This window comes from Rattus norvegicus, chromosome 7 (genome assembly GCF_021556685.1).
Source record: "Rattus norvegicus strain SHRSP/BbbUtx chromosome 7, alternate assembly SHRSP_T2T, whole genome shotgun sequence".
NCBI lineage: Eukaryota > Metazoa > Chordata > Mammalia > Rodentia > Muridae > Rattus > Rattus norvegicus.
The window spans coordinates 134431472-134444208 of NC_141540.1; the positions used below are offsets into that span (position 1 = coordinate 134431472).

Genomic DNA, 12737 nt, shown 5'->3' on the forward strand with positions numbered 1-12737 from the left:
CCCAAAGTTCTGGCTTTTGCACAAGCCACGTCACGTCTCTTCTAGGTGCCCAGTGCTTTACAGGGGTTTCCTGACGCTTCTCCTTTTTAGACTCCGTTGTTACAGACAGGTACAGATCATTCAGCCTCTGTAGTGTGCTGGCACCCTCTTACGCTCACACACTCTAATGCTCACACCCTCTTACGCTCACACACTCATATGATCACACACTCTTACGCTCACACACTCTGATGCTCACACACTCTGATGCTCACACACTCTGACGCTCACACACTCTGACGCTCACACACTCTGATGACTCTGATGCTCACACACTCTTTAACTCTGACTGCTTTGCTTGGAAGGAATCTCAGACTCGAGTCCTTAGAACGTAGCAAAACTTGGCCTCATCAGTCCACATGAAGAGCACGAGTCTTTTTGGTGCTTTTTATTGGCCAATGGAGTCTAAAGTTGTTTTAGCTTCCCAAAGGGCCACATCAGCCATAGAACTCATCGTGCAGCCATTTAAATAACTTTAGTCTACCTATTTTCTGACAAGATTGTAAAATTGCCACTTAGAACTACTTGTGGCCTGGACATATTGGTAAGCATGAGATTCAATCAGAAGAGGCAAGGACAGCCCACCGTAACCACTGCAGAGACCCTCCATCTGCCAATTTTATTCAAACAGCTGAGTTTCTCGTAGGAGCCTGGGGTGGCTAGTTTTTATGTCACTTCTACACAAGGTGCTGTCATTGGAAAAAAAGGAATCTCAATTGAGAAAGTACTTCTATAGCATTAGCCTATAGACCAATTTTTAGGGCATTTTCTTGATTGATGAACACTTTCCTGCCTTTGGGTCATAGAGTTTTATCACAGCAACGAAAAGCAAACTAAGAGCCAGAGTCTACAGTCACCACAATGTGCTTCTGACTACCTGGGCGAGCCTCTTCTTGGCTAGCAGGTGATATCCCCTTGTTTCCTCACACAGCATGGTAGGTATTCTCTCCACTGTCTTTTCTTCTATCTATATTCCAAACTCCTAACGGGGCTTCTCTTCCTGATGACCTACTGAACTTCCAAAGGCTTCATCTTCCAATGTTACAGCGCTGAAGACACGGACGTCACGTTAGACACTTCCACTTGTTAGTGGTGATGCTGGAGAAGTCACAGAACCGCTTTGAACCTCAGAATCATCATCTGTAAAGTAGAGAAATAACTATGAGAACCGAAGTGAAGGCTGACCATGGGAGGTAGACTTTCCAAAAGGCTTACCATGGTCCCATGCAGATACGGGGGGATTTAGAAAATATATTTAATATGTCATTTACTTTTCCATTTTATCAGATATTCAAAAGACAACCAAAGATGGATCTAAAAGAATCTCATGAATTAATTACGACATTCTTATCTTTAGTCTTTCGCAAATCTTCTGTTTAATGGGCACCGATCTTAGGTGAACTTGAGACGCATTTGGAACAGGCTTTCTGGGTAGTATTATGACTTTCTGTGCAACATTGGATGATCCTGGCATCAAATAAAGATAATATCATATTTTGTGTCGTAAGAGGCACTCCACAGAATCGAGGCTAACTGAGGGTCAGTCATTTTGGTTCTTTTCCTAATAGTGATGCTTGCTGAAGTAGCGAGTGAGTGAGCGAGTAGCCTTGTTCCTTAGACGCACTGACAGAATGGTCAGGCTGGTGAAGGGGGCCACGGCTCATGCTGGGCAGACTGGATCCCCCCTCCTCCTTGAACATTGTTTGCCCAGTGTATGACAAATAAGCGGTCCTAAGGCCAGCTCACCGAGACCACTTACTGTGTTTGCTGGGGTCATAGCTGAAACCTTGGCTTGAGCCTCAGTTTCCTTGTTTAAAGGTTGTTAGGAGTATGAGGTGCCAAGGGTTAGGAGTAAAAACAATTCTGAATTGCTTATTTTGGTTCCTTGTCAATAAGAAACCCTCAAGAAATGCTCGCCAAGATAGTGACTTATACTAAGAGAAAATTTCACAAGGGAAATGACCACAGAGAGCCTCGCTGTCTCTAAAGAGACCAGCTTGCTCCTGTGGCCAGGAGCGCACGTCCCGCCTGCACACTACACTGCCACGGAACAAGGGCAGACAGATGTCCCTCTGGGACTACACCCCTGAAGGTTCCCCCACCTCCACCCCCAGGCCCACCCCCTACTCATTAAGCTGTGTCTACCCTGGGGTCAGTGGTAAAGCTCTGAGTTAACTCAACCAGCAACCTTTGAGGGGTTTCAGAATGAGACGCCATGTTGGAGAGCAGGCGGTGATACTATTTTTAGAGCTACGGTTCCCTGGGGCCAGGAGGTTGTGGAGAATCGCCCCAGCTTCTTTCCATCACTTCTCTGTAGGAGATTTCCACACCCGCCCCCCTCCCTGAGTGGCTTCTATTCGCTAAAGGACAACTTTTAGCTCTAGTGTCTCAGTGGGAGCCTCCCGGGAAAGCACTGCATCGACAGGAATAAACTCCACCGGGAAAATAAATGATGCCTTTATCTCTTTCAATGAAGCATTTGGCAGAAGTGGTTTTATTTTCTCCTTTATGCCTCCCATATCCCACACACGCAGTGATGGGGACAGAGATGGCTCCCCCCCGCCCCCCGCCGGTGTTCCAGCCTGAATTATTTCTAATCTGCGGATGCCTTCGTTTCTTTGCTCACTGGGTCAGTCAGAACAACCTCTGCCCTGCACACATTGATAGGTTATTTTTCCGCCGGTGAAATGAGGCAGTTCAAGCCAGATTAGATTATATTAAAGACAAGTTTATTGGACAAGTGCTCTCCAGTGGGTGAGTTCACTGGCCAAAAGGAAGGAGGCCGAGGAAGTTGCCATGGGGAGGGAGACAAGGGGCGGGGCGGAGTGGGGTGGGGTGCGGGGGTGGGGGGAGAAAGAGAGAAGGGGCTCCCGTGCAGAGAAAGAAGAGAGAAAAAGAGAGAGGAGACCAGTGTCTGGGTCCTATAGGGAAGGGCCTCTAAGGATAGCACAGCCCTACCCCAAGGCTGGAAAGTTCAGGGTTGCCCGCAGGGTATGCCAGGTAGAGACTGAGGGATGCTGGGAGAACCCGGAGGCCATTTCTGCTTTGATGTGTAAAATATGCACCTCAGTCCCTTGTCCTGTTCCAAACTAAACACACACACACACACACACACACACACAGACACACACACACACACACACCCCTTCCCACAGTGGAGTCAGTGTCTTCTCCATATCATAGAGTATTTATAAAGTGGTGGGAAAGTGGTCTGCGGGCAGGTTCCTTTCATGTTTCCCAGGGAGCAGTTTCTTCAGGAGGTGCCAGATATCACCTCTGCTGTCTCTTCTGGAACATCCTGAAGGTCCGTGATAACTCAAACCCCTTTCTAATTATCACCCCCAATCTGTTTTTTCAGGAAATGTAGACCTCAATTATTCAGGGAGAAATGTTTGCTCCCTCGGGGTTTTAACCCGTCCCGTTTGATCCATTCTCCGCTTTCTTGTTTGAAAGATGATTTTCTTTGGTGGCGAAGAAAGAAGCCTCGTGATAAGCAAATGATCAAAAGGGTGGGGCTTGTGGTTGGGGTCAGATGTGTGCTCGTAGCTCCTCTATTGGACAAGGTAGAGAACATCCTTGAAGTAAGCTCTCTCAGGGGCCTGTTAGTGTTGTGTTAGATTTCAAAAGAGAGGGACCACCCTCGGCTGGCACAGAGGCCTCCATCAGTGTAAGTTAGAATTCTTCAGGGTCCTCTAAATGGCAGCCTGAGCTTAACACTGGGTGTTGCTATTCTGTCTAAGCTCCACCCCCACAGCTACCTGGCAACAGCCAGGTATGCTCCGCCCCACAGTTGCCTGGCAACAGTCAGTGGTGCCTGACTACCAAGGGGGCTGCTTGGCCCCTCCTCACTCTCTTGCTCTTGCTCTAACTCTTTGCTCTCATGCCCTCTTTCTCTTCGTCCCTTCTCTTCCCACTCTCCTCCCCGCTTCCCTCCACGTGCCCATAGCCGGCCTCCTTTGTTCCTCCCCTTTTCTACTCTTCTTCTCTCATTAAACCTCTCCACGTGGAACCATGTTGGCTTGGTGTGTTCTGTCTGGACGTGGGCGGAGATTTAAACCCCAACACTGGGGAGTTGTGTCTGCTGCCCTGGGGCCATCAGGGTTTCCTTCTTCCAGTCATTCACCAAACGAAGTTCAAGACTAGGCCAATTTTACCGGCAGACTCTAATTCTCCTGTGTTTTCTCTCAAAGTATTCCATTGGCCTCTTCCAATTTCAGGACAATGGGAACATTCTCTTCAGTCAACCTTCTCTTCCTTCCTTGACTTCAGGAAGACTTACTCCTCCGTGCCCACCCCCAATCTTCTCAAAGGACCACTGGTTTCTTTCCCTTCCTCTGCACAGCTCAAACTAGAGGTGAGTATCGCTTCTTGCATTTTATTACCAGCCTCCCCCATGGTCTCTACCCACTGTACCTCTCACTACCAGAACCATCATTATGTGGAGTTTGTGTACATCTTCCCTTGCTCTTCTCTTCTCCCTGCCCACTGCTCTGCTGTTGAGTGAGCATGCCCAAGGGTGGCCGCTGGACCACTCTTCTTAGCTCAAATCCATGCTCACTGACGCTCACTGGGTCCAGTTTGCCTTTCTCCTCCCCTCCCCTCTTAACTGCATGTGCTTTTTGATGTTCCTGAAGGATGATTTTCTCCTTTTCCCTCCTCTAAAGGTTTGCCTTCCTTCCTTCTCATATGTGTTCTCAGCTGGTCCCTTGCACTTCCTGGAGGAAATGACCACAATCGGAGGAGCGCCATGTTGCCCATCTGTGCCTGGTCCGTGTGCTGTGCCTTTTGCGACTGCAGTCCCCTACTCAGGCATGTCGCTTCATGGTTCTTTTATACAAGGACATTCTGGGGGAAAGTCCCCTATCAGCCAATGACTGCTGGATGATTCCTATTGAGTCTTGTTACCATTTCTTTGTAACCCGGTCCCCAAAGATCCCTTATCCTTCTTCAGTTACTACAGTTGTTTTGTTTGTTTCTTTCCTTAGAAAATCTCTTGAATTCTGTCATCTGTATTTAAAGTCTTTATAACTGTGGTCAGCATTCACATCCCCCCTCCACCAAGACTGTTCTCTCTTAGCTGGCTCACATCCAAAATCCAATGATTGAATAATTCATTGCTTTTATTTCTATCCCCGGTTACTCTCTGACTGCTTCTGCTTCTGCTGCTTCTGCTTCTGCTTCTTCTTCTTCTTCTTCTTCTTCTTCTTCTTCTTCTTCTTCTTCTTCTTCTTCTTCTTCTTCTTCTTCTTCTTCTTCTTCTTCTTCTTCTCCTCCTCCTCCTCCTCCTCCTCCTCCTCCTCCTCCTCCTCCTCCTCCTGTTTTGCCTCACGTTCGGCTGTCCTAGGACCTCTGCACTTGCTGTTCCTAGGCTGCAAATGCTCATGCCAGCACTTCATAAAAGTCCACATCCAAGTGTGTCCAGGAAGCCTTCCATAGCAGCCTGTTTTGCTTTATGCTTGTCTTCTAGGTTTCCTTTCTTTCCCCAGTATTACTTAACACCACACCTAACCTACAGGATTGTTTCTTTGTATCTAGTTTCTATCTTGCCATTCCAGGAGAGTTTAAGCTCTGAGAGAGCATGGCTGTTCACTTTGTCTGCCTCAGTCATTGGTTTATCTCCCTGATGTCTCAAGGGCAGAGCTCCAGGAAGTGGGTACTGCTTCTTTGTGGAGTGAGGAGCGATTGGCCAGCACTAATACTTTTTCCAAGGCGTAAAGAGCTGGGAGCTCTCCTCCTGTATCAGAAGACAAGAGTTCCTACTGCATAGGGTTATGAGGATTAGATGAGATAATGTGTGTCTATAAAATGTGGGCCAGGCATGTAGGAATGAGATACAGAATTAAAATACACTACCTACTTTCATCCTGTTGCTGTGCTTTGGTGATGTCATGCCTCCGCTGATGTCATACTTCTGCTGATGTCATACTATATTCTCATCTTCCTGTTATACCTCCCTCTGGGGTTGTAAGCACAGTGTGAACTCACTGGAGTTGATCCCAGCCCTGCCTGTCATTAGCTTCATGGTTTATTTATTTAATCTTTCTGAACCTCATTTGCTAACACCAGACTAGGCAATGATACTTTCTTGGCTGGATCTCTGTGAAGAGTAAAGGCCGTGTTAAACGGATCTAGGATCTTGTCTTGACACATAGTAACAGCTCCGTAGGTCACAGCCCTTGGCCTTGCACAGGGTGCAGATGTGGGTGGCAGAGGCGTGCTCACAGGCAAGGAGGACTAGGCGTCGGAGTCTGCAGCACCGTTCACATTTGGATTCTAAAATTGGATCCCTATCATCGAGCAGCCTGTGCCATCTCAGCTCCTAACCCACGCCTTCCTTCTTCTCACCCAGATCTCTCTGTAGTGGTTTTTTTTTTTTTTTTTTTTTTTTTAAAGCAGAGACTGTAATTTTTAGCAATTCTTGAGATGTGTTTCTTTTTATAGTTTGTGTCTTTCATGGGCTCTTTTCCTCTGATTTTGAAACATCTTGTCTAGAATCTGGAAGAGTACATGAGTCTCTCTTTATCCTTCGTCTTCCTTTACCTTAAAGCTTTCTCCCTAGCTTTCTGTCACCTTTGCCTCAGCATCCAGGCCCGTCTTATTGGTTAGGTCACACTTAATTTACTCCCTCTGTTTTAGGACATCCAAGGAGGAAATCAGTATCTATCTATCTATCTATCTATCTATCTATCTATCTATCTATCTACTGGGTGGGGTGGGGGCATGATAGAAAACTGTGTGAAGACGTCTAACTGATCTGTTTTAACCTATTGTTCCCTCAAGTCAGATGCAGCCAGCATCTACCTCACAGGGCCTGCTCTGTACCACCCACTTCCCTCTCTCGAATTCTTCAGTACTGCTGCCCAAACTTATCCACTGTCTCAGTTTCAGAGGGAGCTCCATGAATGGAAGAAGCCTTCCGGGGACAGAAGGGAGAGTTAAATCCCACCCCAAACACATGAGCTCATCGGCTCAGCATCGTGCAGAGCAGAGAGTGGAATCTTGCCAGCGTTTCACATTGACCAGGAAAACTCTCAGCACCATCTACTTCCTTATTTTCTTTACTTTAAAAAAAAATTTAATGTCTTTTGAACTCTGTCCTAGAAAACTGTGGAGCAAGGAAGACCACCCGATCCAATGCCTCAGTGTTACGGACATATGTAAAAATGAAGTAAAAATGACCTGAGGAAAAAAATGTTAATATCATTTTAAAAATGATTTTTTTTTATGGTAAGTAGAAGTGCTTGGGTAGAGTGGCCGCATAATTCTTGGCGCTTTCCACCTTTGGGACATGGCACTCTTTGTTGTACAGATCAAGGCCCACTTTTGGAAGGAAGTGAATCTGGCGGCTAATTAGCTTGAATCTGTTTAAATGTCTGAGAGAAAGAGCTCTTCTTCAGCGTCTTGGATTCACAGAGCAGTGTTCCACCTCCTACAGAAACAGAGACGGAAAGAACCAACAGCTTTTCTCGCAACAAAGAAACAGCTCGTTAGCCCCTGCCCTGAAGTGTATGGAGTTATGTAATTCTGAAGTAGCCATCTCCCGTTTAGATCTCTTGAAAACAAGCGGAAAACATCCAGACGGGCCTTTTGAAGTTCATTTGTTGTATCGATTATGTTTCTTAAAGGTTTCACCCTTAATAATCTCACTGAAACTCTCTCAGCCAAGCTTTTGAGTAGGTCATGTGACAGGAAGACTTCAAATGTTAGAAGCTGGAATGGGGCTTTCCTTTCTTTCTCCCTTCTGTGAGGGTTCTCTTTTCTTTGAATTCATTCTTCCCAATAAGAAAAGCACATGCCCTGGGGAGGGACCAGGTGCATAGTTATAAAAACCCTGAAAGTTAGAGACTTTCCAAGGTCACAAAATTTTCTGGGCCGTGGAAGGAGTTAGACTTTGTTTTCCTTTTTTTTTTCCCTAAGAGTTTCTTATCTTAGCTCCCAAACTGCCCTCCTCTTCTAGAGATGAGACCGAGTCTTCAGTCTCCAACGGTGGGGATTTGCTAGAGTGACTTCAAACTGCAGGGTTGGGTTGGGTGAGAACCCAGAATCTGAGCTTTAACAAGGTCCGAGAGGTGATTCCTGTGCATACCACACTCTGAGGACTACAGCCCTGTAGCCTGAGGCAGATACCTGATCCCTGGTCTCAACCACCTCCCACCTATTCCTGGAAGTACCTTCAGGACAGCTGCTCCAGGACCACAGAGGTGGCAGCAATACTGGGCCTGAGGGTAGACTTGAGGCAAGCACGGCCACACTGCTAATTATCAGTTTACTCGCTGTGGATGGGTGTGGTGGGAGGGATGGCTAGAGACGTCCTTGTCCTGTACATCCTACCAGCTCATCTTGTAATTTAAGCAGCCTAGTCCATCTGTTCATCAGCATTTTCTCTTTATTTCTCTTTTTTATTCCTCGGCTATTTTATGAATATTATGACTGCCAGACCCTGCTCTATGATAAACAAGGCAGATGAGGACCCCCCTCCTGCTCAGATAGTTGACATTTCAGCGTGGACTAAAGAGAAAATAAACAGATAGACCCGGACTCCCCAGTTAATTACAGATCGTGGTCACTGGGATGAAGTAAATAAACACGGCACTGTATGAAAAAAAAGCCGAGCTCTCAGCACTGCTGCTCCGTGGGGGGGGGGTATCTGAGGGGGGGCTTGATGGATGGGCTTTGGGTAGGGGTAGGGATTGGGCCAGATGGTTGAATCCTCTGAGGAAACATCTGCTGTAGTGGGATATCCCATGCTACCAATGGTGGCCGCAACACGCTGAGCATTCCTTATGTGCCAGGCTATGTACCAAGCATTTCCCAGGCTCTGTTGGATTCAGGCATGGAGGGTTTTGCCTCCACCTTTGGAGGAAGAGATCGAGGAGACATCAAGAAGTTAAGTGAGCAGATCAGGGTCACACAGTAGGAGGCAGTGTGAGCAATTAACCTGCGCTTTGTGGGAGGGCCAAACGCTCTTTGGTATCCTGTGGGTCCCTTCTTTAGTGTCCCCGGGCAGCTGCTGGCTGAGGAAGCAGCACGGTGACAGAATGCGCCCAGACTTGCCAACCACTGGACACTGTGGAGCACCAGGTTTTGCAAAGGCGCTTGTAACCTGCCTTATGCTTGTAGGTGTCACAGGATCACTGGCCGATGATCCAGTGAGATTCGGATGAGCACAGTGGGCTGGAGGGAGGCTAAGCGTCTTCTGAGTGAGCTCCATGCTGGTAAGTGGCCTGAGCACTCACAGATCCGCTTCTGAATCTCAGACTCTGTCCTGCTTCCCTGACAGAGCCAGCCAATGGCTGCAGTGGCTTAAGACCAAGGACCAAAACTTTCAGAGTCCTTCCTTTCTGCCACGGGTCTGCCCCCCCATTCATGTTACCCCATCTTCTTGACTTTAGGGGACGCTTGTTGCGAAATTGGTGTGGCTCCTTTCTCCATTCTGACAATTACTGGTAAGTACTTGGACACATCCTAGGATAATTTGCCAGTTTTCTTTCTTTAGTAATGGTGTCAACCCAGCAGGAAACCACTTCCAATCATTAACAAGCCAATATGGGTTCAGCTGTCACCGTCTCTCCACAGGTGGGGCTTGCTGAAAGGGGTGGTGGGGGTGGTGGGGGATGGAGGGGTGAGGAGCTGGTGTGGGGGAGGGGGTAAAAGAAACTACACTGTGAGAGGGCAATGATGATACCGACACTGCCATACCTGTCTCAGACACCGTTGCCTCAGTAAATACTTGGAAAACGCAGGATGTAGTTGAAGGGAAGGTCCCAGGAAAGAGAGAGAAAGACTGGAATGGAAGACGGGTAGAGAGACCCTGTGCAGCCTTTCCAAGTTCATGCTCACGTGGGTCCCATCGTGGCACCCCAGTCACAGCAGCAGTAATTCCCTGTCACTGAAACAAGGGCATCAATCAGATGACACCAAACACCAGGCTCATGATCCCACGTTGTCGATGTGATGTACAATTTTGGTTAAAAATCTCCTCCTTGACCCACTTCTGGCCAACCTACTACTTTTAGAGTTTCTGCCCTGTTCTGCTTGGCCTGCTGTGGTGCGGGTCAGATTACGTGTGGGGAGATGGCCTGGCACTGTTCTTCTAGCCTCTGGGTTGATGCAGGTTGGGGTTAGTTGGAAAGGACTTTATCCTCTGTGATTTGGGGTTGAGCTGAATTGAGCCTGAGGAGGGAAACCAGGGCTCACTCCCAACTGAACAAGTTTGAATGTCAAGATCCACGTGATCCGTATCAACACACCCCACACTGTCAGGATCCAAATGTCCCTGCAACTTCTCAAGCTTTCAGTGGGAAAAAAAGGTTTTATGTATTTAAATAGCGGCTTTTAGCTTTACCTAGCTCTGGAGCATTCATGAGCAAAAAGTATCACTGGTATCAACGGTTTTCTTCCTACTCTCTCCAGGGTATTTGTATGTAACAATTAGCTCTCCATAATGTACACATCAAATTGTTAGTGGGCTCACTATCGAAACCTATTAAAACTTGGTTTGTGGGTTGTTTTATAAAACAGTTTTATTTGTAAGATGTTCTTGGTAGGAGCTAGAAGACAGCTACATGGCAAACACTCTGCACAGCACATGTGTGTGAGGCTCTGGGCTCAGGATATATCGGCACGCAGATCTCTAATGTTCTGAGGTGTCACGTAGACTTGGGCTGTTTTCTGACTTGGCTCCAAGTGGCTCTGTGATGACAGCATCAAACTTCTTAGCTCTTTTCTCTTCGTGCCTCGGCGGGGATAAGAGTGGAATACAGATGACCCCCGTGCACACTTCTCTATCCCTGGCTATTTTTTTTTTCTCATGAAAATGAATCCTGACTTCTCCAACTGTCCCACCGTGTGTCTTTCAGAGGCCAGCAGCCTGAGACACACACGTGTTTTAGAACTCAAATATGTATACTCTATTCTTATTCTAAAGCCGTGATGGCGTCCAACACTTCATTCCAAAATGATTTCTGTTGTGTGAGAGTTGGCTAGGAGACTTTCCCCGAGTCTTTTAAATTATAGGACATCGTCTCCTCTTCAGACTTCCCAAACTGCAAACATGAACATAATCTTTGACTGTTATCCAAGGCTTTGCTAGAGCTTTAGACAGCCCCTATCAAAATCAGCCAGCCTTATGTATCGGCTTAATCGTTCTGTAAAAATCCTCTGGCAAGCTTCAATATGCTGGTATAACCATAACACAGGGGGGAGAATGCTGCCCCCATCAATAGGAGAACTGAGGACCAGGCTAACAGATTTGTTGCACACTAATACGGAATAATCTCTGATAACTATAATTAACTCATATGCTCCTGTCACAGGTTGACTCACCAAAATACTTGCCCGTCACGACTGATATTCTTCTGCGAGGCGCGAGCAGATGCCCCAACAACTGTCTGGAGCCTTCCAGTGTGTGCCCTTATCCTTGGTAGGAGAAGCGTCTATTTTTAGGAAGGTATTTTGACACTTTACCTCTTGGCTACATTGTCTCTTAAAAAAAAATCACCCCAGTGAATAGTCTATCCCACTCCCTACAGGGCGTGCAGAGACACCCAGCCCAAGCATGTTCTCTGGCAGTCAACTGGCCCAAGACCAAAGCAGCTAATCAGCTCCGGGTTTATTTTGGGGTTGGAGGGGGTGGGAGTGGGCTGGGGAGGAGGTACCTTCTCATTCACTGACAGCATGTCTCTCTGCTTCCTTTCCTGCAGGCCGTCCTGGTTAGCTTGACAGTTGTCTAGGGAATTCCAATCAAGGTTCCTCTTGGTGAGAAGGAACATGCCTCACGCTGGCTTTATCTGGGGACGTTTTCAGAAGGGCCAAAAATTGTTTCTCCAGTATTCCTGAAAACTGTATTTGCCTAGGAGAGAGTTAGGGAGAACGTGGCTGCTGGGAATAGCTGGCAACCATGACGAAGGAGAAGCCCATGGCAAACCAGGCAAGTGGAGATGTCTAGTTGACATGTAAACAAAAAAATAAGAGCAAAGGCATTTCTGTGAAACAAGCAGGACAGAATTATATCAAAAGAGTCCCACCTAAGCCAGTGAGAACACATGAGGTTGCAGCAGGAAGGATGAATTCAGAGCTTCTTCACTGGGCCCCAGGGAGGGGCTACGGCACACTTTGATGACCTAATTCTTGGTTTCCTGGAAATTCATCCTCCCTGTGTTCTCAAGCCCTAAGTCCACAACACCGAAGCAACCGTAGCTTGAAAACCCGCAGCCTGAGGCTGAGGACGTTTACCCACAGCACAAGGTGCCTTCAGAGGAGAAAGAAGAGAGGCCCACTGTCAGTGCTGTTTATGGTAAATATTAAAAAAATTACAGAGTAAGCAGCTGTCAAGTTTTCCTGATACGAAACAAGGTTTAATTTGTTTTGGGGCATTGTGGAAGGCTTAACTCGTTTGCTGCTAAATTTTCTTAGTGTTTCTTTTTTTTTTAAAAAAAAGATCTTTACCAATCCTACAACAGATAGAGGCCTTATTTCCAAAATATACAAAGAACTCAAGAAGTTAGACCGCAGGGAAACAAATAACCCTATTAAAAAATGGGGTTCAGAGCTAAACAAAGAATTCACAGCTGAGGAATGCCGAATGGCTGAGAAACACCTAAAGAAATGTTCAACATCGTTAGTCATAAGGGAAATGCAAATCAAAACAACCCTGAGATTTCACCTCACACCAGTGCGATTGGCTAAGATCAAAAACT

General features: G+C 46.9%; 1 long non-coding RNA gene across 1 annotated transcript; it reads right to left on the reverse strand.

Moving 5' to 3' along the window:
* Positions 1-639: 639 nt before the first annotated feature.
* Positions 640-11431, reverse strand: LOC100911384 (uncharacterized). Its single transcript, XR_015624952.1, has 3 exons — positions 11365-11431; positions 9739-9928; positions 640-1179 (listed from the first exon to the last, which is right to left on the reverse strand). It is a non-coding gene; the product is annotated as an uncharacterized LOC100911384 (long non-coding RNA).
* Between the last annotated feature and the right edge of the window lie 1306 nt (positions 11432-12737).